The sequence below is a fragment of the Eriocheir sinensis genome, unplaced genomic scaffold (genome assembly GCF_024679095.1).
Source record: "Eriocheir sinensis breed Jianghai 21 unplaced genomic scaffold, ASM2467909v1 Scaffold12, whole genome shotgun sequence".
Lineage (NCBI taxonomy): Eukaryota > Metazoa > Arthropoda > Malacostraca > Decapoda > Varunidae > Eriocheir > Eriocheir sinensis.
Window position 1 is genome coordinate 789,281 of NW_026110518.1, and position 27,500 is coordinate 816,780.

The following is a 27,500-nucleotide window of genomic DNA, read 5'->3' on the forward strand; positions in this document are numbered from 1 at the left end:
TGATTTCCTGCACCAGCGTAAACAGGTGGTGAGATTTCAGGGAGTGGCCTCCCCTCCTCTACACCTTACTTGCGGGGTACCTCAGGGGTCCAAAATGGGCCCTTTGTGCTTCCTTATACTAATTTATGACGCCCTGACCCACACACCCCACCGCTGGAAGTACGTGGACGACACCACAGTGGGAGGAACAGTTGACAACAGCAACCCAGATTATTCCCACCTCCAGGAAACACTACACAACCTACACACATGGACAACACAAAACATGGTCACCATCAACGACACCAAAACTACACTCCTGCACATCACCACCTCCTCTTCCCATGTTGCTCCCCCTGTGGTGTCCATCAACGACACCCTCCTCTAGGTAGTTACATCTGCAAAACTACTTGGAGTCACCCTGGACAACAAGCTCACATGGAAGGAGCACGTCTCCCAGCTCACCAGATCTGCCACCTATAAACTGTACCTGCTGAGGAGACTCAAAACGCTGGGGACCCCTGAGTGTGCGCTGGCGAGCGTGTACTCCTCGTTCATCCTCCCCAAACTGACATACGCGTCCCCAGCGTGGTCTTCCTCCATCAATATCACGCAGCGCCGCCAACTTGAACGCGTCCAGAAGCGAGCCTGCAAAATCATCCTGGGCCCTCACTACACCAGCTATCAGGACGCCCTCGACTCCCTCCATCTCACCAGCCTACAACACCGTCACGAGACCCTACTACACCGGTTCGCAACCAAGCTTCTCAACCAGCCCAGACACAGACACATCCTCCCACCCGCAGTGAACCGCCCTCAGCACTCAGTGAGACACCACAACATTATTGTCCCGATACGGGCACGGACTGACCGCTATAAGAACAGCGCAGTGCCCATGATGGTCAAATATATCAACAATGAAAATTAAGAGCAGCACAATTTGTATGTTTTGTAAATATTTTTCATTAGGACTTATTGTTGTTGTTATTATGATTATTATTATGATTATTATTATTATTATGATTACTATTATTATTATCATAATTATTATCGTGATTATTATGATTATTATTATTATCTTTACTATGATTATTGCTATTATTTTTATTTCTATTTTCCTTTTTTATTTTCAATCATACTACTTTGTTCATTTGTCTCATCTTCCATTGATGTATATTTTCAGCTCTAGGGCTGCCTGGTACTTCATGAAATAAACCGTTTATTATTATTATTATTATTATACACAAACACACACACACACTTTTTCTCCCAACCACACACAAAACACCCCTCTCTCTCTCTCTCTCTCCTTTTCTCTCCCATACTTCCCCTTTTTTTCCCATCCCCCAAACTCACAATCCATCAAAAGGAAGGAATGAAAAAATGGAGAAAAAGGTAAAGAAAAGAATAGAACTGAAGGAAGAAAGGAAGGAAGAACAGAGGGATCGAAGGATGAGAGAGAAAACATAAGAACATAAGGAGATCGCAAGAGGTCGGTTAGTTATATCCAAGGCAGCTCCTGTGAACCTAACCCCATCCAACCTCACTATCCATGAATTCGTCTAACCCCTTCTTGAATGTGTCTATCGTATTGGCACTCACAGCATGACCTCCTCGTCCTCCTCCTCCTCCTCTCAGAGTTGTATGATATCGTATGTTTGTCTAAGAAGGTTTTGAAGTGTCGGAAGATTAGATTGCCGTGTTGTTTCTCATGTTACTTATAATGATAGGGAAAGAAAGATGCAGAGAAGGAGACAGTGAGAGAGATAGAGAGGCTGAGACAGAGAAAAGCAGATAGACAGACAGACATACAGAGACAGACAAAGAGAGAGGGGCAGTCAGACAGATTATATATATATATATATATATATATATATATATATATATATATATATATATATATATATATATATATATATATATATATATATATATATATATATATATATATATATATATATATATATATATATATATATATATATATATATATATATATATATATATATATATATATATATATATATATATATATATATATATATATATATATATATATATATATATATATATATATATATATATATATATATATATATATATATATATATATATATATATATATATATATATATATTACGTCATTTCTTGAGGACTTATCGACAGCCTAAGACAGTGGTATGTATAGTGGTCCCCCGAGAAACACGGAAAATGATGGATCTGTTCTAAGTCGGCGTAATTCATGGCACGAAGAAGTTTGCTGTAATCTTCATAGTTACGAAAACGTGTTATTTGTATTCTCATAAAAAAAACTTACATGTAGGTGAAGTCTACCTTTCTCCTTTTTCAAGTATTGCAAATACATTTTCGAGAGAGAGAGAGAGAGAGAGAGAGAGAGAGAGAGAGAGAGAGAGAGAGAGAGAGAGAGAGAGAGAGAGAGAGAGAGAGAGAGAGAGAGAGAGAGAGAGGAATATAAATGTAAATAAATTATTGAAGTAAGAAGAGTGCATCATTTTCTTGTCAAGAGAGAGAGAGAGAGCAATGTTAATGTAAAGAAATTATTGAAGTAAAAAGACTGCATCATTTCCTTGTCAAGAGGGAGAGAAAGAGGAATGTTAATATAAAGAAATTATTGAAGTAAGAAGACTGCACTAACGTCATCTCACCGAACATCATCTCTCTTCCCTCCCTTCCCTTCCCCTCCCTTCACCTCATATCATCTCCCCATCCCTTCACACCACCTCCCTTCCCCTCCCCTTCCCCTCCCCTCCCCCCCCTCCCCTCCCTTCCCCTCCTCCCACCCCACTTCACCTTATCTCAATGAATAGCTCTCTCCTCCTTCCTCGAAGGAGGAAGGGCCCCCTAGCCCCTCTTTTGTTTTGGGGTGGCCTGGGTGGTGCACAGTCTGCGCCGCCTGCAGAACCAGGCCTGTTAACCTTCATCTCCCTCTTCCCTTCCTCTCCTCCCTCCTTCCCCCCTCCTTCACCTCATATCATCTCCCCTTCCCTTCACACCACCTCCCTTCCCCTCCCCTTCCCCCCCCCTCCCCTCCCTTCCCCTCCTCCCACCCCACTTCACCTTATCTCAATGAATAGCTCTCTCCTCCTTCCTCGAAGGAGGAAGGGCCCCCTAGCCCCTCTTTTTGTTTTGGGGGTGGCCGGGGTGGTGCACAGTCTGCGCCCGCCCGCAGAACCAGGCCCGGGGTTAACCTTCGGAGGGCTCTGCGTGTGGGCTCCTGGAACGTCCGGAGCCTCTAGGACGATGATCGACTGCCCCACCTATCAAATGAGCTCAGAAGGCTGAGGGTGGACATAGTGGCACTCTCTGAGACAATGAGGCCTGGCAGTGGCAAGATCAGTGAGGGGAGTATACCTTCTACTGGTCCGGCATGAGCAATGGCTTCCATGTCAGGGGGGTAGCTATGGGCATCTCCAGTCAACTGCTGCCGTTTGTGGTTGAGGTTGCTCCGGTTGATGAGCGTATAATGTGAGTGAGGCTGAAGCACACACTGGGCTTCATATCTCTTGTTGCAGTGTACGCTCCTACCGAGATGTGTGAAACTGAAGAGAAGGAGACGTTCTACGCCAAACTCGACTCCGTATTAGACCAGTGCCCTCCCCGGGACACACTCATTGTCCTGGGCGACTTCATTGCTACTACTGGCACTGACAGGGTTGGCTACGAGCTATGTGTTGGTCCCCATGGATCTGGTACCAGGAACATCAACAGCTCTCTCCTGTGGAATTTTGCAAAATCCAGAAGGTTGAGAATTGCGGGTTCCTGGTACCAGAGACCAGAGCTGCACCGCTGGACTTGGTATAGCGATGCCGGAGAGGAAGCTAAGGAGATCGACCACATTCTCGTAAGTACTCGTTGGAGGATCCTTCAGAACTGCAGGGTTTACCGGAGTGCTGAGTTCTTTACAACTGACCATAGGCTTGTTGTTGCGACACTCAAGCTTCATATCAGGTCAAGGAGAATCTCGAGATGCAACACTACTGTGTTCCATCTCGAAAGGCTGAAGGACCTGACATGTGCTCAGGAGTATGCAGTGACAGTCTCAAATCGGTTCGAAGTGCTTGGCACCCTGGAGGACCCTGTAGAGTTGTGGGATACCTTCACACGTGAGATTCTGTAAGCTGCCAAGGAGTGCACTGGAGAGCGCCAGAGATCTAGGAGTGGCTTTGCCTCGGTGGAGACGCTGGAGAATATTGAGGAGAGTCGCGCTGTCAGACTTGCTGGGAACCGGGACCAATACAGAGCTCTGTCATGTAGGACTAGAGCTCTCCTGAGGAGAGACAAGGAGAGGTATGTCAGGGGTCTCGCTGAGGACGTCGAGGGCCATTTAAATGCGAATGACCTTCGACCTGCTTACCGAGCCCTGAAGAAGCTTCGCTCTAAAAATCCCTCTCAGGTGAGCGCTATCCGAACAGCTGACGGCTGCCTCGTGTCGGACATGGATGGGCAGAGGGCTCGTTGGACTGAGTACTTTGAGCAGCTGTATATGGCGGACCCTCCACGTGGGCAGCTTCCAGTTGCTGGGTTGCAGGTGGCAGTTGCTGACCCACCCACTGACGAAAGCCCACCCTCTCTGGTTGAGGTCAGAGAAGCTGTGGCCAAGTTGAGGGATGAGAAGGCACCTGGCGCCTGTAACATCAGTGCGGAGCTACTCAAAGCTGGAGGTGAGGCCATGATCAGCGTGTTGCATGCGGTCTTGACTGTCGTATGGCAGTCCGGTACCATTCTTCCTGACTGGAAAAGGGGGTTGGTCGTCCCTATCTGGAAAGGGAAAGGGGACCGCCAGGACTGCAACAACTACCGTGGTATTACACTGCTCAGTGTGCCAGGCAAGGTGCTTGCCAACCTATTGCTGATGAGAATTCGCAGCCAGCTGCTGAAGCTGCAGAAACCTGAACAGTGTGGGTTCACGCATGGCAAGTCAACAACTGACCGTATCCTAGCGCTTCGCGTACTGGTGGAGCGCCGAGGTGAGTTTCGACAGGGGATGCTTACAGCCTATGTCGATCTCAAGAAGGCGTTTGATTCAGTGCATCGTGAGGCACTCTGAGATCTTCTGCGACTCCGTGGGATTCCTGCGAGGACTATTGGTCTGCTGACTGGCCTGTACGTATTCTGGGACAGAGAGTGCTGTGAAATGTGGGGGGGGCTTGTCCAGCTACTTTCCCGTGAATGCGGGAGTGAGGCAGGGCTGTGTCCTTGCCCCATCGCTTTTCAACACTTGTATGGACTGGGTACTGGGCAGAGTTATGGGCCAGAGTCATTGCGGAGCATCCATTGGCAATACCAGGGTTACTGACCTTGTTTTTGCTGATGATGCAGTAATCCTGGCGGAGTCGCTGGAGGTCTTGGTAATGACTCTCGAGGCACTGCACGAGGAGGCGAAGCCCTTGGGACTCCAGGTCTCCTGGGCCAAGACCAAGGTACAGGTGTTTGGAGGTTTGCTGGATGAAACTGTACAGTCTGTTCATGCGTGTGGCGAGGACGTTGAGATCTCAGAAAGTTTCACGTATCTTGGTAGCGTAGTTCATAACAACGGTGAGTCTGGCCAGGAAGTCTTACGGCAGATTAGTCTGACCCACGGTGTTATGGACTCCCTCAACACGAGCATATGGCGTTGTCGAAACCAGTGCAGAAAAACAAAGATCCGGATCTTCAAGTCCCTTGTGCTCCCTGTCTTACTCTATGGTTGTGAGACATGGACACTAAATGGGGACTTGGAGAGGCGGATTGATGCCTTTTGTAATAAATGTCTACGCAGAATCATGGGATATCGCTGGAATGACTTTGTGTCAAACCGGCGACTACTCCGTGAGACTGATTCGTTATATATTACCTGCATAGTCCGTCAACGCCAACTCCGGCTATACGGGCACGTGGCACGTTCTCCGGAAGCTGATCCTGCAATCCTGAGTGGAGGAGGCCAAGGGGACGCCCACGGAGCTCGTGGCTTGAGCAAGTCGATAGATCCTGCCAGGAGGTACTCGGGTTGGGAAGGGGATCAACATGGAGACTCGCCCGGAAGGACCCCCCGGGCTTGGCGTCGTAGGGTGGACAAGGCGACGCGCCCCCTGGCGTATGCAACCATTGATTGATTGATTGATTGATTTTACGGATTAAAGACTAGGAAATGCTGGTGTTTTTCTGTCATCCTTAGTGCATATACTGCACCAGGTGAATAACTAAAAACATATGATATGTATAAGAAATAATTAATGCAGACAAGCTCATTTACGCCGGCCATCTGGGAGCAAAAAATGCAATGTTTTGGGTGGAATTGCTGACTCCGCCCACCGGCTAAGCTCCGCCCCCCTACCCCCCATGCTTCACCTTACAGTGAAGAGCGGCCCGCTGAGGGCCACTCCATGTATTATTTATCCAAGGTTTATCATGCATCACTATAGTCTGGCTCAACTAAACGTGCGGTTCAAAGATGCCATGTGAGGAATAATCCAAGAGTACAGCGTTGCCACGTTTTTAACCCCACGTTGGTTGCCGCTCTCTCTCTCTCTCTCTCTCTCTCTCTCTCTCTCTCTCTCTCTCTCTCTCAGAGGATTTGAATGTATTTTTTCTTATTTATGTCAGCTTATTTTAACGTACATTCCTTCACTATATAATCAAAATATAATTGTGAAACTACTTACACAACCCAAAACGAAAGGGACACTCAATAATAAGCATAGCATTTTTTTAGCACCAGTGTAAGATATGTATGCCACGTTTCTTTATATGCTAACAAAATATCTTATCCACAATAAGTTAACTGTTCTTTTATACGTTATAATACTAAGATTGATGTGCACGCATACCTGCTTATCATATTTGCAGTGGTTTTACTTATATAAGAACATTTCTACATCCCGGGCTAGGAGACACGCGGCATCACTGTACAAGGGTATCCCCTACGCTGAACCCGCCCATAACCGCACGTTTAGTTGAGCCAGACTATAGCTGTCCTGGTGGACGAGCTCCTTGCAACAAAAGATGAAATGGAAGCTGCAGTGGTTATGGTGGCACAGAGAGGTGAAATGCAGTGGAAGCACTTATATTTGTTTGTTTGGGCTGCCATAATTGTTAATGACGTCATCACAGCACGGAGGCGCTCCACCTCCCAAAGCTGGAGCAGTGGACGTTCCGAGTTGGTAACTCGTACGGCCGCGTCACGCGTTTGAGAGTGCTCAGGACGTTCCGGGCGTCCCCATTCCCTCTTTTAAACGCAGCCCTGGATTGTACTCTTGACTGGTGGGAAGGGGTAGCCCGCCCCTCCCCTCACCCCTTATGTGCTCCTCTGCAGTGCCATGGGGAGGCAGCTGGGAAGTGGTGGAGGTATGGATAGATAAGATATATTAGGGTATGTAGTCATGGTGCCACAAGTACAGCAGTCATGTGGTGACGAACAAGATATCAAGTTAAATCACGTACGCTTATAAATAGCTAGATGGGAGGTGTAAGGGGCTATTTAGGAGGGCATTAGAGTTAGATGATTATAAGACTGTCAAGACTAATGAGAGGTATGTTAAAAAGTGGCAGCCTAGTCAGAACAATAAAAAAAGAGATTTCTAGTTATTATTTTTTCTGCTTATGTTACAATTTTCTTTGGCTCTGTCCTGCCCTTGCTATTTCTCTTTTATCACACACACACACACACACACACACACACACACACACACACACACACACATACAGTCATACACACACAGTAAAAAGTTGAGTAATGCAGGATACTCACGTGCTGATAAACTCTGGCCTGCGCCTTGAGTTGGTCGGGCGAGTGGAGGTCAGCCAAGATGAGGACGTCGGCGGTGTTCTCCGTGCTCAGGGTGACGCAGAGAGCCTCCTCGCACATCACCTTCAGCCGCTCCAACGCATACTGTAAATGGGGGGCAGGTTAGAAGGTGAGGGAGTGGGAACATGATAGCAAATGATCATAGAGAGTGAGTGAAAAATTGAAGGAGGGGGATAATGGGAAGAACATGGTTACACATGAACATAGAGAGTAAGTGAAAAAATGAAGGAGGGGATATGGGGAAGAAAATGGTAACAAATGAACATATAGAGTAAGTGAAAGAGTTGAACGAGGGGGGTAAAGGGGAAGAACATGGCAACAAATGAACATAGAAAGTGAGTGAAAGAGTTGAAGGAAGAGGGTAAGGGGGTAGAACATGGCAACAAATGAACATAGAGAGTGAGTGAAAGAGTTGAAGGGGGGGGTAAGGAGAAGAACATGGTTACACATGAACATAAGAGATTATGTGAAAGAGTTTAAGGGGGATGAGTGTGGGAAAGGATAGAGAATGAGGGAGCTGGAACATGATAGCAAATGATCATAGCGAGTGAGTGAAAGAGTTGAAGGGGGATGAGGGTGGGGAAGGATAGAGGGTGAGGGAGCAGGAGTATGATAAAAAATAGAATAGAATAGAACTCTCCGTTGAATTATACAGCTGAATGCGAGGGTGTGAAGGGGTGAGGAGGAGAGGACAAAACCGTAATGAGGGTGAGGGGGAAGGAGCATAACAGCAAACACATAGAGAAAAGTGAGTGCATGATATTGAACCCTCCATCAAATTACACAGCTAAATGTTTATTATAAGGGTGTGAAGAGGTGAAGAGGGTGAGGAGGAGGAGGAGGAAGAAGAAGGGACAGGACAATAATGAATCTAGAAAAATCATGGAAGGGAAATTGACAGACAGACTATCCACTGAATTATAGAAAGAGAAAACAGTAACCATAAAATAAATAATTCGAACTTTAATAGACACACACAATCACCTATGGCAGTTAACAGGCTTTTTTTCTGTGCTTACTGCCCATTTACTATACACACACACACACACACACACACACACCTTGTCAGCCGCCGCCAGCAGGTCATCAGCCATCTTCTCGAGGTTGGTGGCCTTGCCTGTGTAGATGAAATGCAACATCTCCCTCAACGCCTCGTGGTCCACATCTTGGATCTCAACCCGGACACTGGAGACCGGGCTGTGGGGGAGAGGACGAGGAGGGTAGGGTGAGGAGGGGGTAGGAGTTGGTTGATTGGGCTATAGATATTGTCGTATTATAAGACATTTCGCCGCCCAAGAACACATACTTGACAAGGCTTTCGTGGGAGTTGTGGGCATTTACAGTAGTAGTTGTATGACCCTGGTGGTAGTTTGACCCTTCCTCTGTACCGTGAACCTACACTCATTAGAACCCGACTGACCCCATCTTTGACCTTTAGAAATAGCTGATGTTAGAAGCGAAAGCGTCTTGTAATACCGACCTATCTATCAACGGCAGCGCAACTACAGTGGTCACATGGCAGCAAACATATCCGAGTTAATTAAAATCCTAATTAAAATCCTCTAAAAATGATATCAAAGTAACCACCATTGACACCAAACCTACAGGAAATGGAGGATAAAAGGGTGGTGAATTTTTAGGGGGAGCGGAGAGGGTGAGGTGTTGAGTGATGAGTGGAGGTAGAAGTGGTGGTGGGAGGGGAGAGGGTGAGGTGTTGAGTGATGAGTGGAGGTAGAAGTGGTGGTGGGAGGGGAGAGGGTGAGGTGTTGAGTGGGGGAGGAAGTGGTGGTGAAAGACAAAGAAAGAAATGGTGAAAAGTAAATACAATAGTGGGTGACGGGAGTGGTGATGAATGGGCTAGGTGGCAAGGTGGATTCTTGTCGGCAGTATAAAACCAAATAAATAAGCCCCAACCCCCCCCCCCCCACACACACACACACACACCTACACCTACCTGCGAGAATAGCATTGTGGGCCTGGAACTCCCTCCCGGCGACGGAGAGAATGACATCCGAGAACCGTTGAGACTCAGGCTCCCCAGCTCGTCGGAGAGGCGGCAGTCGGGGACCTTAAATTGGATGGCGTTGCTCTGGCCGGAGATGTTTACACTGTCTACCACTACCGACACCTACGGGGGAGATAAGAATAGTGGTGTTAATGAGGGTTGGAGAGAGCAGTGTTAGTGGTGAGGTGATAGAGAGCATGAAGTGGTGGAAGTTTTGATTTTGCAAGTGTGGGAGTGCTGATACAGTGTTGTGGGAGGAGTTAGAGTAGAGGTGTTAGTGAGTGTTAGACAGAGGGAAATGCAGTGTTAGTGGTGAAGTGATAGAGGAGTGTTGACATTGTGACTGTGGGAGAAGTTAAGAGTAGTGGGTGGTGGTGTTAGTGAGGGTCTGAGAGAGGGAAAGTGTTAGTGGTGGAGAGATAGAGGCTGCATGACGTGATAGAGCCAAGTGTTGACATTGTGACTGCAGTGGAGTTAGAGTAGTGGTGTTAGAGAGAGAGAGAGAGAGAGAGAGAGAGAGAGAGAGAGAGAGAGAGAGAGAGAGAGAGAGAGAGAGAGAGAGAGAGAGAGAGAGAGAGAGAGAGAGAGAGAGAGAGAGAGAGAGAGAGAGAGAGAGAGAGAGAGAGAGAGAGAGAGAGAGAGAGAGAGAGAGAGACTAGTACGAGGGAAATGAAGAGTTTGGGGTTGATAGAGAAGAGCATGAAGTAGTGAAACAAGTATTAACATCATGACGCTTTGCAGGACATCGGCGTCAAGGCCTCACCTCGCAGTAGAGTGTCAGTTTGTCGTCTGGGACAAGCCCGTTGGCCTCGTGCAGCAGGAAGTCACGGCGGATGAACTTCTTGAACCCCCAATCCTTGCCCTGCACGAACCTGTAGACACGTTGGCTCTCTGGAAAGGAGGGCGAGGAAGGTTACACACACACACACACACACACACACAGACACACAGACACATAACGCCTCCTCCTCGTCCTTCTCTTCTTCCACGTCTCTACATTTTTAACACCTTAGCTCCTCCTTCTTCTACTCCTCCTCCTTTCGCACATGGACACAAACTCACAGCTGCTCCTCATAAGTATACACATTTATACACAATTCCTCCTCCTTCTACACTCACACTCATACACAGCCTATATATATATATATATATATATATATATATATATATATATATATATATATATATATATATATATATATATATATATATATATATATATATATATATATATATATATTATCCTCCCCCTCTTCCTCCTCTTTCTTCTGCACATAGCCATACAAAAAACACCTCCTCCCCCTTCTCAATCTCCTCATCTTCCTTCCTCCTCCTTCTCCTACAAATATTCATACAAACACAGCTCCTTCTCCTTTTCTTCCTCCTCCATCTCCTCACTCACACAAAACACACAGACTATATATATTCTCCTCCTCCCCTTCATTATACACATACTCATACAAAAACAGCTCCTCCTCCTCCTCTTCCTCCTCCTCCAGACACTCACCCATTGCTTTGGTCACCTCTCTCTTAGCGTTGAGGATTACGAAGTTGAACTTGGCGTGCACTTCTGACTTGTTGGAGGACTCGAGGAGCAGGTAGAGGGAGAGGTAGTCTTTGCCCTCCTCGTCCCTCCCCTTGGGAGAGACCCGGAGACTCCTGGCGGGGAGATGGGGAGTTAGTGGGGCGGGTTGGACCTGTGAGTGTAGTGGGTTCTATTGAGGTTGTATTTTATCATTCGAGTGCGTTAGGATTTACATAGATTTACATAGAAAATCAGACCACACAGACCCCATGGTCCAGACTAGGTGGTCTGTCCTTAAACCTAAGTGATTTTACATTAATCAGATGGCTCCAAAACGTTGCATTTCTACTCTAGTTGATATTAAGTTGAAGGAAGTGACGGTCGAGCTTTTTTTTGAGGGAGTCAATCGTGTTACACTGGACCACTGACAGTGGGAGTTTATTCCACTCTCGCACTACAACGTTGGTGAAGAAAAATTTGGTGCAGTCTAAATTTACTTGTCTACATCTGAGTTTTGCGCCATTGTTCCTCGTGCGCAAAGTGTCATCGATCATAAACAATTTTGATTTGTCTACATTCGTGAAACCATTAAGTATTTTAAAACATTCGATCAGTTTTCCACGGAGGCGACGTTTCTCAAGAGAGAACATGTTAAGGGTGGAAAGCCTTTCTTCGTAGGATTTGTTGCGCAAGGAAGGGATCATTTTCGTTGCCCGACGCTGAACACCTTCTAATTAAGCAATATCCTTTGCATGGTGGGGAGACCAAAACTGTAGCGTATATTCCAAGTGGGGTCTGACTAAACTATTCTAGAGCGAGAGTATTACATCTTTATTCTTGAATAAAAAGTTTTTTTTAATGAAGCCCAACATTCTGTTCGCTTTATTTGATGCATCGATGCATAGCTGTGAGAATTTGAGGTTTGACGCGATTTTGATCTGCAAGTCCTTAACGCATTGAACACTTTTGAGTTTAACGCCGCGCATTTCGTAATCGAACTTCTTATTCCTCGTTCCAACTTGAAGGAACTGGCACTTGTCTACGTTAAAGGGCATCTCCCATCTATCCGACCAAGCTGAAATTTTGTGCAAATCCTCTTGGAGGCTTTGCCTGTCTTCGTCAGTGAGAACCGAGTTACCGATCTTTGTGTCGTCTGCAAATTTACTAATGCGATTATTGAGTCCAACATCCACGTCGTTGATGTAAATAATGAAGAGCACTGGGCCAAGAACCGAGTCCTGAGGGACGCCACTAGTGACCGGCGCCCTCTCTGAGTTAAATCCGTCAATCACTACTCTTTGTTGTCTGTTGTTCAACCAATACGCGATCCATTGGTTTACTTGACCGTCAATACCTATTTGCTTTAATTTGTAAAGTAATTTATGATGTGGGACTTTATCAAACGCTTTCTGCAAATCAAGATAGACTACGTCCAGTGATTTGGTTACGTCATAAACAGTGAAGAGGTCGTTATAAAAGGTTAATAGGTTTGATTTCGTCGCTTAAGTTCACCTATTTGGCAAGGCTTTCCTAGGAGTTTGGGGCATTTCCAGGAGTAGATTTATGACCCTGGTGGTAGTTTGACCCTTCCTCTGTACCCTGAACCTAGAAAAACACTCTTTAGAACCCGATTGATCCCCTCTTTGACCTTTAGAAATAGCTGATGTGAGAACCGAAAGTGTCTTATAATACCGATAAGAAATGTTAAGGTAGCTACTCCGACTTTGACTCCCCTTTCCTTCCCCCCTAAAACACCCTCCCTCTCTTTACCATCTCTTTTGCACTCTAGTGGTAGGTAAATCACACCCAGCCACACCACACACCACACAACACCCAGCCACACCACACCACACCACACCACACCCAGCCACACCACATCACACCACACCCAGCCACACCACACCACACCACACCCAGCTACACCACACACCACACAACACCCAGCCACACCACACCACACCACACCCAGCCACACCACACCACACACAACCACACCACACCACATCACACCACACCCAGCCACATCACACACACACAACCACACCACACCACACCGCACCACACCACACCCAGCCACACCACACACACACACACACACACACACACACACACACACACAGCACCTACCACTTGAGTTTGTCGTTGGCGCCGGCGGAGAAGGTGGAGGACTTGAGCTCTTCGCCCGATTTGTGGGGGCAGCAGCTGAAGTTGTCGATGGACCACGTGTAGCTAAACTTGATCACCTTCACCTGCAACACGGGACAGGTGCGTTAGTATAGCTGGTTCTCAGTGTTAATAATAAAGGTGAACATACAGGTAAAGTTAGGTAATGTAACGACAAATATTTAGTGGAAACCCATAAGGGAAGAGGGTAGAAGAGGAGGAGAAGGAGGAAGAAAAGAGGAGGAGGAAGAAAGATGATCGAGGTAAATGAAATGAATAAGAACAAAACAAACAAAATATATATATATATATATATATATATATATATATATATATATATATATATATATATATATATATATATATATATATATATATATATATATATATATATATATATATATATATATATATATATATATATATATATATATATATATATATATATATATATATATATATATATATATATATGAAAGAGTTTACTAAGATGAGAGATGCGATGTAAGGAAGAAGGTAGAAGAAGAGGATGAGGAAGAAGAGGATGGTGATGAGGAGGAGGAGGAGGAAAGGGAGTATTGAAAGAGGACAAGGATAAAGGTGTACATACAGGTAAAGTCAGGTTAAGTAAAGTAACGACATTTAGTGTAAACCCATTCAACAAACACCCTGATCTCTTTCTCCTTTGGTCCTCAAGGTAATTACAGGAACGTGTATGGAAGAATTAAAAGAAAGGGGAGAGGGAGACATGATGGATGATGGGGGGGAGGAAGGCCGATAGTGAAAAGGAGAGGAAGAGAGAGGGAAAGGAAAGGAGGGAGTTGGAAGATATCAAGGAGAGAGAGAGAGAGAGAGAGAGAGAGAGAGAGAGAGAGAGAGAGAGAGAGAGAGAGAGAGAGAGAGAGAGAGAGAGAGAGAGAGAGAGAGAGAGAGAGAGAGAGAGAGAGGGAGACGAAATGAGAGTGAAAGAGAAAGGAGAGAGAGAGAGGAGGAAATGGGCAGGGAAAAAAGGGAGGGAGGGAGAGAGAAAAGAGTACAGCCGTGGATAGTTATACAGAAAATAAATGTGAAAGGAGAAGAAAAAAATGTTGCTATGATAAAAGTGATAATTGATGAAATAAACAAAATTAAAAGGAGAATTATGAGGAAGGGATGCAGAGGAGGAGGAAGAGGAGGAAATATGATAGGAGAATATTGAAATGAGTGAGAACAAAAAAGAAGATAAAGGGGAGGATAGAAGGGATTGTTTACTATGATAATAGAAGAGATAATAAGGGAAGAGGAAACAGGAGAAGGAGGAGGAGGAGGAGGGGAAGAAGGAGGAGGAGAAGGAAGATAAGAAGAAAAAGAGTGATGATGGAGGTAAATGAAATGGACAAGAACAAAATAAAAGACATCGAGAAGTATAAGAAAAGAAGAGGTAGAAGAAGAAGAAGAAAAATAAGAAAAAGAATGAGGAAGAAAAAACAAGAGGAGGAAGAGAAAGAACAATAATAAAAAAAAAAAAGAAATAAGAGGAGGAGGAGGTAGAAGAAAAAAAGAAGAGGTAGAAGAAAATAAGAAAGTGTGGCAAAGTAACACTGACCAAAATACTGAAAAAAAATTAAAAGGTAGAGAGGAAAAGGTGCGCGACTCTAAACATATCAATTAATCTTTTTCGGGTGAGTTGAAATACCTACAACACCTGAGGTCAGTTCAATTAAGTGGTGGTGGATAGTGATGGCAAAAATGATGGTGGTGGTGATAGAGGTGGTGAACATATTAGTGGTGGTAAATATAGTGATGACAATGGCAGTGGTGATACTCTAGGAAACGGTGTTGATGGGGTGGTGATGATGATGGTGGTGATGATGATACGATTGGTGATGATATTATTAGTGGTGGTGGTGGAGGTAATAGCTATCTAGGAGTGAAGAGGGAGAGTAATGAGTTGGGGGGACTGGAGCTGGGGTGTGAGGTGATGGGGGGGAGGGGGAGGGAGGGAGTAATGGATGTGGCTGACTCATTAACACACACACACACACACACACACACACACACACACACCTATCACTAGGCAACGTAATTAAAAGGTGAGGCGAGGGAAAGGTATACATCTGATTATTTTTGTATTACTATTTTATTGCAATGAGAAAGAAAGTGAGAGGAAGAGAGTGAATCGTGTTCTAAAGATAAGGGAAAGTAGAAGGAGATAAAGCAGGAAGAGGGAAATAGTAAAGATAATGGAAAATAAAGCAATGAAAGACTTATTATATTTTATTGCAAGGAGAAAGAAAGTGAGTGTGAGAGTAGATGGTGTTTTAAAGATAGTGGAAAATAAAGGGATATAAATGGTGGAATAAGGATAAGGCAAAATAGAGAAGAAGTGTAAATAATATACTAAAGACAAGTGATAAAAGCTGCAGTAAGAAATATGATGTGATAGATGAAGAGATGAAAAGTAAAGTAAAAGTAATGCAGATAATACTCTAAAGATATCTTTAAAGTAATATAATATAAATGGTGTAATAAAGATGAACCAAGGACGTCTATCTGGTCTATCTGGACGACATATTAATTTGTTCTCCCCATTGGCAGCATCACCTCCAACAAATCTCCAAGGTGCTGTCCCGACTGCAGGAGGCGAACCTCACGGTAAAGTTGGCAGGTAGAGGGAGAGGTAGTCCTTGCCCTCCTCGTCCCTCCCCTTGGGAGAGACCCGGAGACTCCTGGCGGGGAGATGGGGAGTTGGTGGGGCGGGTTGGACCTGTGAGTGTAGTGGGTTCTATTGAGGTTGTATTTTATCATTCGAGTGCGTTCGGATTTACATAGATTTACATAGAAAATCAGACCACACAGACCCCATGGTCCAGACTAGGTTGTCTGTCCTTAAACCTAAGTGATTTTACATTAATCAGATGGCCCCAAAACGTTGCATTTCTACTCTAGTTGATATTAAGTTGAAGGAAGTGACGGTCGAGCTTTTTTTTGAAGGAGTCAATCGTGTTACACTGGACCACTGACGGTGGGAGCTTATTCCACTCTCGCACTACAACGTTGGTGAAGAAAAATTTGGTGCAGTCTAAATTTACTTGTCTGCATCTGAGTTTTGCGCCATTGTTCCTCGTGCGCAAAGTGTCATCGATCATAAACAATTTTGATCTGTCTACATTCGTGAAACCATTAAGTATTTTAAAACATTCGATCAGTTTTCCTCGGAGGCGACGTTTCTCAAGAGAGAACATGTTAAGGGTGGAAAGCCTTTCTTCGTAGGATTTGTTGCGCAAGGAAGGGATCATTTTCGTTGCCCGACGCTGAACACCTTCTAATTTAGCAAGATCCATTGCATGGTGGGGAGACCAAAACTGTAGCGTATATTCCAAGTGGGGTCTGACTAAACTATTGTAGAGCGAGAGTAGGTAGGAAGACACCTACCGAACGGGCGCAAGCCACTCCCGGTGAGGTATATATGGGAGGTGAGAAGGGAGCTGAAGCCCTCCAAAGACCCTTCCCATGTCCTCACTAACCGTTTCACTATTGTCTCACCAACACCGGAGAGTAGTTCAGCATGCTCTCTAAAGACAGATCCTCTCTTTATCCACACCACACTACATTCACACAACATATACACCTTTTCCCAAAATTAAAATTTCAAAATGGCGCACATACACCAAGCCTCGGAGTCCCCGACTTGGGGGGGGACCGCAAATTCCCCAGGAGGACTCCTTCTGGCTGCCGACCCGAGAGGTGTCTTGATAACTCCTCGAACCTCTTTCTTCTCAATTTCTGCAACATTCGCGGTCTTCGCTCTAATTTTCATTCTGTGGAACATCATCTCTCCTCCTCTAAACCTCGCCTTCTCTTCCTTACCGAAACACAGGTTTCTGAGGCTACTGACAGCAATCTCTACTCTGTTCCTCCTACTATCTCTATCCTAAATTTCAATCCAAAGCTGGATGTTGCGCCTACGTGCGCAACGACATCACTTGCTCTCGTGCCCACGACCTTGACTCTTCTGAATTTTCCACCATCTGGTTAAGACTTCACTGTCATTCTATTACTAAATACATCTGTGCTGTTTATCTCTCACCTAACTCTACCAACTATGTAAAATTCTTTGACTATTTGAATTCTAAAGTGGAGCACATCTTGACCCACTCTCCCTTCGCTGAAATCTCCATCCTAGGAGATTTCAATGTTCACCACCAGCTTTGGCTTTCATCCTCTTTCACTGACCATCCTGGTGAACAAGCCTACAACTTTGCTATCCTCAACGACCTAGAGCAGTTGGTCCAGCACCCTACACGTATTCCTGACCGTCTTGGAGATCGGCCCAACATTCTAGACCTCTTCCTTACCTCAAACCCTTCTGCTTATTCTGTCAAACTGTTCTCTCCGTTGGGCTCCTCCGATCACAATCTTATTTCTGCATCCTGTCCTATCGCTCCTGTGCACCCTCTGGACCCACTGAAGAGGTGATGCTTCTGGCATTTTGCTTCAGCTCGGTGGGACGACCTGAGGATGTACTTTTCCGATTTCCCGTGGAATGATTATTGCTTCCAGGATAGAGACCCCTCTGTGTGTACTCAGCGCATCACAGAGGTGATTGTCTCTGGAATGGAGGCATACATTCCTCGTTCTTTCTCTACTCCTCACGCAAAAAAGCCTTGGTTTAATCACGCTTGTTCTCGTGCTGTCAATGATAGAGAGGTAGCTCACAAAAGGTACCAGAGCCTTCAAACTAATGCTAATTATGAACTTTACATTTCTGCCCGAAATCGTGCCAAATCTATTCTCCGACTAACCAAAAATTCTTTCATTAATAGAAAATGTCAAAACCTTGCTTTCTCTAACTCTTCCCGTGACTTCTGGCATCTAGCCAAAAACATCTCCAACTTCACTTCTTCATCTTTCCCTCCACTCCTCAGTCCTGACGGCAACACTGCTGTCTCATCTGTCTCTAAGGCTGAACTCTTCTCTCAAACTTTTTCTAAAAACTCCACTCTGGACGATTCTGGGCATATTCCTCCTACTCATCCCCCCTCTGACTCCTTTATGCCTGTTATAAAGATTCTTCAAAATGATGTTTTCTATGCCCTCTCTGGCCTCAATCCTCAGAAGGCTTATGGACCTGATGGAGTGCCTCCTATTGTCCTTAAAAACTGTGCCTCCGTGCTGTCACCCTGCCTGGTCAAACTCTTTCGCCTCTGCCTGTCAACATCTACCTTTCCTTCTTGCTGGAAGTATGCCTTCATACAGCCTGTACCTAAGAAGGGTGACCGCTCCAATCCCTCAAACTACCGTCCTATTGCTTTACTTTCTTGTCTATCTAAAACTTTTGAATCAATCCTTAACCGGAAGATTCAAAAGCACCTTTCCACTTCTGACCTTCTATCTGATCGCCAGTATGGGTTCCGCAAGGGGCGTTCTACTGGGGATCTCCTAGCCTTCTTAACTGACTCTTGGTCATCCTCTCTTAGCCGTTTCGGTGAAACTTTTGCTATTGCGCTGGACATATCAAAAGCTTTTGATAGGGTCTGGCACAAATCTTTGCTTTCTAAACTACCCTCCTACGGTTTCTATCCTTCTCTCTGTACCTTTATCTCCAGTTTCCTTTCTGATCGTTCTATTTCTGCCGTGGTAGACGGTCACTGTTCTTCCCCTAAATCTATTAACAGTGGTGTCCCATAGGGTTCTGTCCTATCTCCCACTCTTTTTCTGTTGTTCATTGATGATCTTCTTTCCAAAACGAACTGTCCTATCCATTCCTACGCCGATGATTCCACTCTGCATTATTCAACTTCTTTTAATAGAAGACCCACCCTTCAGGAACTTAACGACTCAAGGCTGGAGGCTGCAGAACGCTTAGCCTCAGACCTTACTATTATTTCCGATTGGGGCAAGAAGAACCTGGTGTCCTTCAACGCCTCAAAAACACAGTTTCTCCACCTATCCACTCGACACAATCTTCCAAACAACTATCCCCTATTCTTTGAGAACACCCAGCTATCACCTTCCTCAACACTAAACATTCTCGGTCTATCCCTAACTCAAAATCTCAACTGGAAACTTCATATCTCATCTCTTACTAAATCAGCTTCCTCGAGGCTGGGCGTTCTGTACCGTCTCCGCCAGTTCTTCTCCCCTGCACAGTTGCTGTCCATATACAGGGGCCTTGTCCGCCCTCGTAGTGAGTATGCATCTCATGGGTGGGGGTGCTCCCCTCACCCAGCTCTTCTGGACAGATTGGAGGCTAAGGCTCTTCGTCTCATCAGCTCTCCTCCTCATACTGATAGTCGTCTACCTCTTTGGGGTTTATATCATGCACAAATTTGGGTTGCCTGCTGGTAAAGCGGTAGCCATACACCTTTAACGTCGCTACACGGTAAAAGCAAAAGCTCGGGTTAAATTCCGCCGCAATGTTGCCTCTCTTTCTATCTTCTATCGATATTTCCACGCTGACTGCTCTTCTGAACTTGCTAACTGCATGCCTCCCCCCCTCCCGCGGCCCCGCGGCACTCGACTTTCTACTCATGCTCATCCCTATACTGTCCAAACCCCTTATGCAAGAGTTAACCAGCATCTTCACTCTTTCATCCCTCACGCTGGTAAACTCTGGAACAATCTTCCTTCATCTGTATTTCCTCCTGCCTACGACTTAAACTCTTTCAAGAGGAGGGTATCAGGACACCTCTCCTCCCGAAACTGACCTATCTTTCGGCCACCTGTTTGGATTCTTTTTAGGAGCAGTGAGCAGCGGGCTTTTTCTATTAATGTTTGCTTTTTGTGTGCCCTTGAACTGTCTCCTTTGCTGTAAAATGAAAAAAAAAAAAAAAAAACTTTATTCTTGAATAAAAAGTTTCTTTTAATGAAGCCCAACATTCTGTTCGCTTTATTTGCTGCATCGATGCATAGCTGTGAGAATTTGAGGTTTGACGTGATTTTGACCCCCAAGTCCTTGACGCATTGAACGCTTTTGAGTTTAACGCCGCGCATTTCGTAATCGAACTTCTTATTCCTCGTTCCAACTTGAAGGACCTGGCACTTGTCTACGTTAAAGGGCATCTCCCATCTATCCGACCAAGCTGAAATTTTGTGCAAATCGCTTTGCCTGTCTTCGTCAGTGAGAACCGAGTTACCAATCTTTGTGTCGTCTGCAAATTTACTAATGCGGTTATTGAGTCCAACATCCACGTCGTTGATGTAAATAATGAAGAGCACTGGGCCAAGAACCGAGCCCTGAGGGACGCCACTAGTGACCGGCGCCCACTCTGAGTTAAATCCGTCAATCACTGCTCTTTGTTGTCTGTTGCTCAACCAATTCGCGATCCATTGGTTTACTTGACCGTCAATACCTATTTGCTTTAATTTGTAAAGTAATTTATGATGCGGGACTTTATCAAACGCTTTCTGGAAATCAAGATAGACTACGTCCAGTGATTTGGTTACGTCATAAACAGTGAAGAGGTCGTTATAAAAGGTTAATAGATTTGATTGGCAGGATCTTTTATTTCGGAAGCCATGTTGTGAGTCCCCAATTAATGAGTGGCTTTCAAGGTAACTCACAATTTTGTCTCTAATAATGCCCTCAAATAGCTTACCTACAACCGAAGTTAGACTAATGGGCCTGTAATTACCTGGTACTTTTTTGTCTCCTTTCTTAAAAATCGGTGTCACGTTAGCCTTTTTCCAATCTGAAGGGACGATGCCTTGTCGCAAGGACATATTGAATACGGTTGTGAGGGAGGAGAGTATTTCGCACTTTGTTTCTTTCAGCAGAGTTGGATATACTTTATCAGGTCCAGGACTTTTATTTGTTTTGAGTGATTTGAGGGCTTTAAGGACTTCATCGGGTTTTATTTCACAGTTAGACAATGCATGCTCGGGATTTACATTAGTACTGGTGTTGGTGGTGGTGGTGGGAGGACTGTTATTATTAAACACCGAGGAAAAGTAATTGTTTAATAGGTTTGCAACGTGTTGGCTGTCAGTCACTAGTGCACCGTCGCTGTTTGTTAAAGGTCCAATTCCACTTTCTGTTGTTTATGTAACTGAAGAAGGTTTTCGGATTATTTTTACAGTTGGCTGCAATATTTTCTTCATATCTACGCTTTGCCTGACGCACTAATCTGTTTACTCGTCGCCTGGCATCATTGTAAAGTCTAATGTTTTCGGGCGTGCTTTGCTCTTTCTTTAACCTGTAAGACAATTTTCTCTCCTTGACTGAGTGTTTAATTTCGCTATTAAACCAAGGTGGACTTTTATTAGTGTTAATTCGCTTCTCGCACAAGGGGACAAATGTGTCCTGCTGAATGAGTAAGTGATTTTTAAAGTTTAGCCAGGCGTCCTCTACATTGCCGTCATCTGATAGTTGCATATCTATTAGTTTTCGTCGGATTTCTACGAAGTTGGCTCTTTTGAAATTGGGCACCTTTACTTTATTTTCAGTCACCGATGTTTGAGCTCTAATGTCAACGCGCACTAGTTTATGATCGCAGGAACCGAGGTGTTCTCCTACCGTGACATTACTGACTAGGTTATCTTGGGTCGCTATAACAAGGTCAAGTATGTTATTTTGTCGAGTTGGTTCAGAAACCATTTGGCTTAGATAATTTTCCTCTAGAAATTCGATCATTCTATGGGACTCACCTTCTGTACCCGACAGTGTCGCCCAGTCGATATGGGGGAGGTTAAAGTCTCCTAGTATCAGTTAGTCGCTGTTATTAAGTGACTGCCTTAAGACGCTGTACATTTCAAGATCGGCATCGAGTGATTGCCCCGGAGGCCTGTAAGTGACAGATATATTTAAATTGACTTTTGCAATGTTTACTCGCACGCACAAATGTTCAACGTTACTGTTTCTTGGTGTTTTGTCAGTGGGTTGCAAGTAGCTTTTGACAAAAAGGGCGACACCACCCCCTCTACGGTTTACACGATCATTGTTGAAGAATCTGTAGCCATCTATGTTGTATTCGGAACTTAAATCAATATTAGTGGTGTCGATAAATGTTTCGGTTATAGCAATTACGTCAAAGTTTTCTGTCAGAGCAAGACATCGCAGTTCATCAAATTTGTTTCTTAGGCTACGCGCATTGAAACTAAGGACTCTTAGGTTATCTTGAAGCTTGGTAATAGAGTTGGTGGTACTGGAGGGCTCAATGTTACGAGTCTGTTGCGGTGTATGGTGTCTATTTACACGGGCGGGATGGAAGGACGTGGCTGAGAGTCGTTTTTTGTTGTTCGGGCGTTACGTACGGCGTTGTTGAGGAGCCTTCCGAATCTGGCTGCCCCGATGGGAGACAGGTGTATGCCGTCCCTTTGGAAAAGTTTACTCTGGCCGTAGAAATGGTTCCAGGCGTTAAAGAACTCGACGTCAAGCTCTCCGCAGAGAGTCTGTAGGCGGTTGTTGAGGCTGAAGGCCTACTGTAGAAGTCGCCCTCATCCCATGTCCGCGGTAGAATTCCTGAAATCAAAATATTAGGGGATTTAGACTTATACTGCTGGATGAGCCTACGGTACTTGTCCAGCAGTTCCTCAGACCGGGTCGTGGTGACGTCGTTTGTACCTGTGTGGAGAACAAAGAGTGAGTCATTAGAGGCCACAGCGGAGACCTCGTCCAGTGCAGCTGTGATGTCGTCAACACCAGCTCCAGGATAACAGTAGTTACGCCTACGACGGGGGACTCTGCCACAGAATTCGACCACCTGATGGCGAATCATAGAGTCACCGACCAAGAAGGTGAGAGAGAGAGAGAGAGAGAGAGAGAGAGAGAGAGAGAGAGAGAGAGAGAGAGAGAGAGAGAGAGAGAGATTATCTCTTGTTACTTCACAATTTTTAGCAATGTAAGACGAGAGAAAAAAATGAAGAAACTAACCGTAGAAATGCGGGCGGCAAACCGTACTCGTCGGAGACAGTACCGGGTAATTGGGAGACTTGTAGTGCGAGGCAATCGTATTCCATTGCTGCTAGATATGCCGCCTCACAGGCTGCCTCCACAAACCTTCACCCAACCCCCACCACCACAACCCTTCGCTCACCCCCCACCACAAACTCCTAAATAATCCCCCTCCCAAACTCCTAGCAAGAAACAATTTAGTGAGAACGTCTCTCTCTCTCTCTCTCTCTCTCTCTCTCTCTCTCTCTCTCTTTCTCTAGTGGGAGGGGGAAGAAAGTGGCCAGAATTAATTATCACAAATGCGATGTGTGTGTGGGGGGTTGGGGGGAATAGCTCTGTGCATTACCAGATAATTCATAATTGGTCAGAAAGGATGATTGAGAGGCACATTTTTTTAGGACTGCCAATAGTGATTCACACTACTATGGAACGCACGATTCTGATGATTATTCTGAAGATGTCGAAACTCCTTTCCTGGTCGAAGATTATCTTCCTCCCAGTATTTTTGCAAAAGCTGTGGAGGAGAAAAGAAAAAGGATGAGACACAACATACATGAAAGAAACAGAATATTAAGGAAAAACAAATATGATCTGAAGTACTGATCAATTTTCCTGAGTTACATCATGTTATATATATATATATATATATATATATATATATATATATAGAGAGAGAGAGAGAGAGAGAGAGAGAGAGAGAGAGAGAGAGAGAGAGAGAGAGAGAGAGAGAGAGAGAGAGAGAGAGAGAGAGAGAGAGAGAGAGAAACAACTGTATATATCTCAATATGTCGTATTACATATAATTCATTACAGAAAAATATGAACGTTACTTACCTTTTTTTTTTCCACTAGCCACGCAGCAACTTGTGAGGCAGGCACCACTGTCGCCGTCTCTATCAATACTTTTCTTGTGTGTGGTACTGCACGAAGCATGAGCTGCACAACGGTGTTTGGCACTCTTTACACATTTGTGTAACAAGTTTACGGGCTCTTGGACGCTGGTCTGATGTTGCGCAAACTTTACACTTGCACAGTCCATTCTTCCTGTTTCTTCGTGTCTCGCCTTGTTGCATCTTTGGTGGTGGAATGTCCACAAGGTGGTGACGAGAGACAATCTTTAGCAGCCAGGCGATCAGGCAGATCCGGGCGAGACAGAGCGCGGCCTGACGATGATTTCACATCTCCATAACGTTGCAGCAGTTGATAGACAAGTACGCGGCAGAATTCATTGAGTGATGGTGGTTTGTTGTCTGTTTTGACTAACATCAGGTTATATGAGTTTAGAACGCACATATCAAGTAAGTGGAACAGAACCTTCTTGTACCACTTCTGTGTCTTCCTGATACATTCAACATTTCCGATTTGCATGTCTGCTTTATCCACAAGTCGCATGTTTTCGTTGTAGTCTAAGACGACATCTGGTTTCATTATTTGTTCTCCTGTCTTGTGATGTTTATTCCCAGAGTACTGCCTTTTTCCCGTGTGGATGGTGGTCAACAAATTTATTTATTTCTTATCATGCCACTGCACTGCAAGCATGCCATCGCGCTGTTGGAGGCGAATGTCAGTTATTTTTAGGCCTTGTGCAAGTTTCGGCATGTTTTTGCGTCTTGGTGTGACCGTGCCCACGAAACCTGTGTGGTGTTTATGTAAGTACTTACAGAGGTTTGGACTTGAATACCAGCTATCAGTATAGAGCACATGGCCTTTTCCAAGATATGGCTGCATGAGCTGCTTCACGACAGCTCCTGATAGACCCAAAATATCATTTCTTGGTATTTCAGTTTTCTTTCCAGTATATAAGATAAAATCCAGAATCCTGCCAGTCTCACAGTCGCAGAGCATGAATAACTTTATGCCAAACCGGGGCCTTTTGGTCGGAATGTATTGTTTGAAGGACAAATGTCCTTTGAAAAGCAAGAGAGACTCGTCGATTACAAGCTTTTGGAAAGGCTTGAAGAATTGCTGGAATTTCCTTTTCAACATTGCCAGCACTGGCTGAAGCTTGCGTAATGCGTCCATATCATTTTCCGTGCGCCTGTCTGACATGTGCAGGAACTGCATCAGCATCTGAAATCTATCGTGACTCGTATATTTTCCAAATATGGGAAGAGGAGTAAGCGAGTCTCTTGCCCAGTAGTCACATATAGTATGTAACTTTACGCGTGCCATGAGCATTACATGGGCCAAGAAAACATACATTTCGGCGATGCACGTATTTTTCCAATTCAGTTTTCTTGCAAATTCCATATCACTACGATAGCCACCCTTGTACAAAAAGTAGCCGTTAGTGTTAGTGACAAGTGTGTCCATAACACTTTCACTGAAAAACTGCTGAAAATAGTCACAATAAAAACTCTCCTCACTAACATCACAGTCACTGCTGATTCCGGCATTTGTCTGCGTAAAAGTGTACACTGCAGGTGCAAAACCTCGGCCATCAGACCTCTGGCCCTCTGGAGCACCTGCACGTGACCTTATTGGTGTACCTACACGGGGTGCGTCAGCATCAGTACAATTTTCTGAAATGACACTGCTTTCATCAATTCCACTATCACTGTCTTCCTCCCTGCTCGTATCAAAAGAAGTTTCATCTGAGTCACTGTAGATCCTCCGACGCTTGTGTGCTGCAGGCTGGGTGAACGAAGCGTGCGGGAGGGAGCTAGGTGAGTCGACGCCCTTGCTCAAGTCACTCGAAGTCCTCTGGCTGCGGCAGGAATGGTCACGGTGTGCTGCAGGCTGGGTAGACGAAACGTGCGGGAGGGAGCGAGGTGAGTCGACGCCCTTGCTCAAGTCACCCGAAGTCCTCTGGCTGCGGCAGGAGTGGTCACGGTGGGCTGTAGGCTGGGTAGACGAAGCGTGCGGGAGGGAGCGAGGTGAGTCGACGCCCTTGCTCAAGTCACCCGAAGTTCTCTGGCTGCGGCAGGAGTGGTCACGGTGGGCTGTAGGCTTAGTTGAGGACCGAAAGCGAGCGTGACCGCGCTCCATCGTGACCAACAAGCTACTAATTAGTACCTGCCAACTAGGTCATAAAACCTGCCCGAATAAAAAAACGTCCCCGGACGCTCATAGCAGTGAACCAGGAAAACGTCCACAGACGCACATAGGACTGAAAGGGTTAACGCCGTCCATTTCGTAATCGAACATCTTATTTTTTGTTCCATCTTGAAGAACCTGGCACTTGTCTACGTTAAAGGGCATCTCCCATCTATCCGACCAAGCTGAAATTTTGTGCAAATCCTCTTGGAGGCTTTGCCTGTCTTCGTCAGTGAGAACCGAGCTACCAATCTTTGTGTCTGCAAATTTACTAATGCGATTATTGAGTCCAACATCTACATCGTTGATGTAAATAATGAAGAGTACTGGGCCAAGAACCGAGCCCTGAGGGACGCCACTAGTGACCGGTGCCCACTCTGAGTTAAATCCGTCAATCACCACTCTTTGTTGTCTGTTGCTCAACCAATTCGCGATCCATTAGTTTACTTGACCGTCAATACCTATTTGCTTTAATTTATAAAGTAATTTATGATGTGGGACTTTGTCAAACGCTTTCTGGAAATCGAGATCGACTACGTCCAATGATTTGGTTAGTTCATAAACTGAGAAGAGGTCGTTATAAAAGGTCAATAGGTTTGATAGGCAGGATCTTTTCTTACGGAAGTCGTGTTGTGAATCCCCAATTAATGAGTAGCTTTCAAGGTAACTCACAATGTTGTCTCTTATTATGCTCTCAAGTAGCTTACCTACAACTGAAGTTAAACTAATGGGTCTGTAATTACCTGGTAATTTTTTTTGTCTCCTTTCTTAAAAATCGGTGTCACGTTAGCCTTTTTCCAATCCGAAGGAACGATGCCTTGTCGCAAGGACATATTAAATGCGGTTGTGAAGGAGGCGAGTATTTCGCTCTTGTTTCTTTAAGCAGTATAGGTTATACTCTATCGGGTCCGGGACTTTTATTTGTTTTAAGTGATTGGAGAGCTTTAAGGATTTCATCTGTCGTTATTTCAAAATTTGGCAATGCATGCTCGAGATTTACATCAGAACTGGTGTTGGTGGTAGTGGGAAGAAGACTGTTAGTATTAAACACTGAGGAAAAGTAATTGTTTAAGAGGTTTGCAATGTGTTGGCTGTCAGTCACTAGTGCACCGTT

General features: G+C 45.0%; 1 pseudogene; it reads right to left on the minus strand.

Annotated features, from left to right (window-relative positions):
* Positions 1 to 4,246: 4,246 nt before the first annotated feature.
* LOC126989521 (speckle-type POZ protein-like) lies at positions 4,247 to 26,338 on the minus strand (annotated as a pseudogene).
* Between the last annotated feature and the right edge of the window lie 1,162 nt (positions 26,339 to 27,500).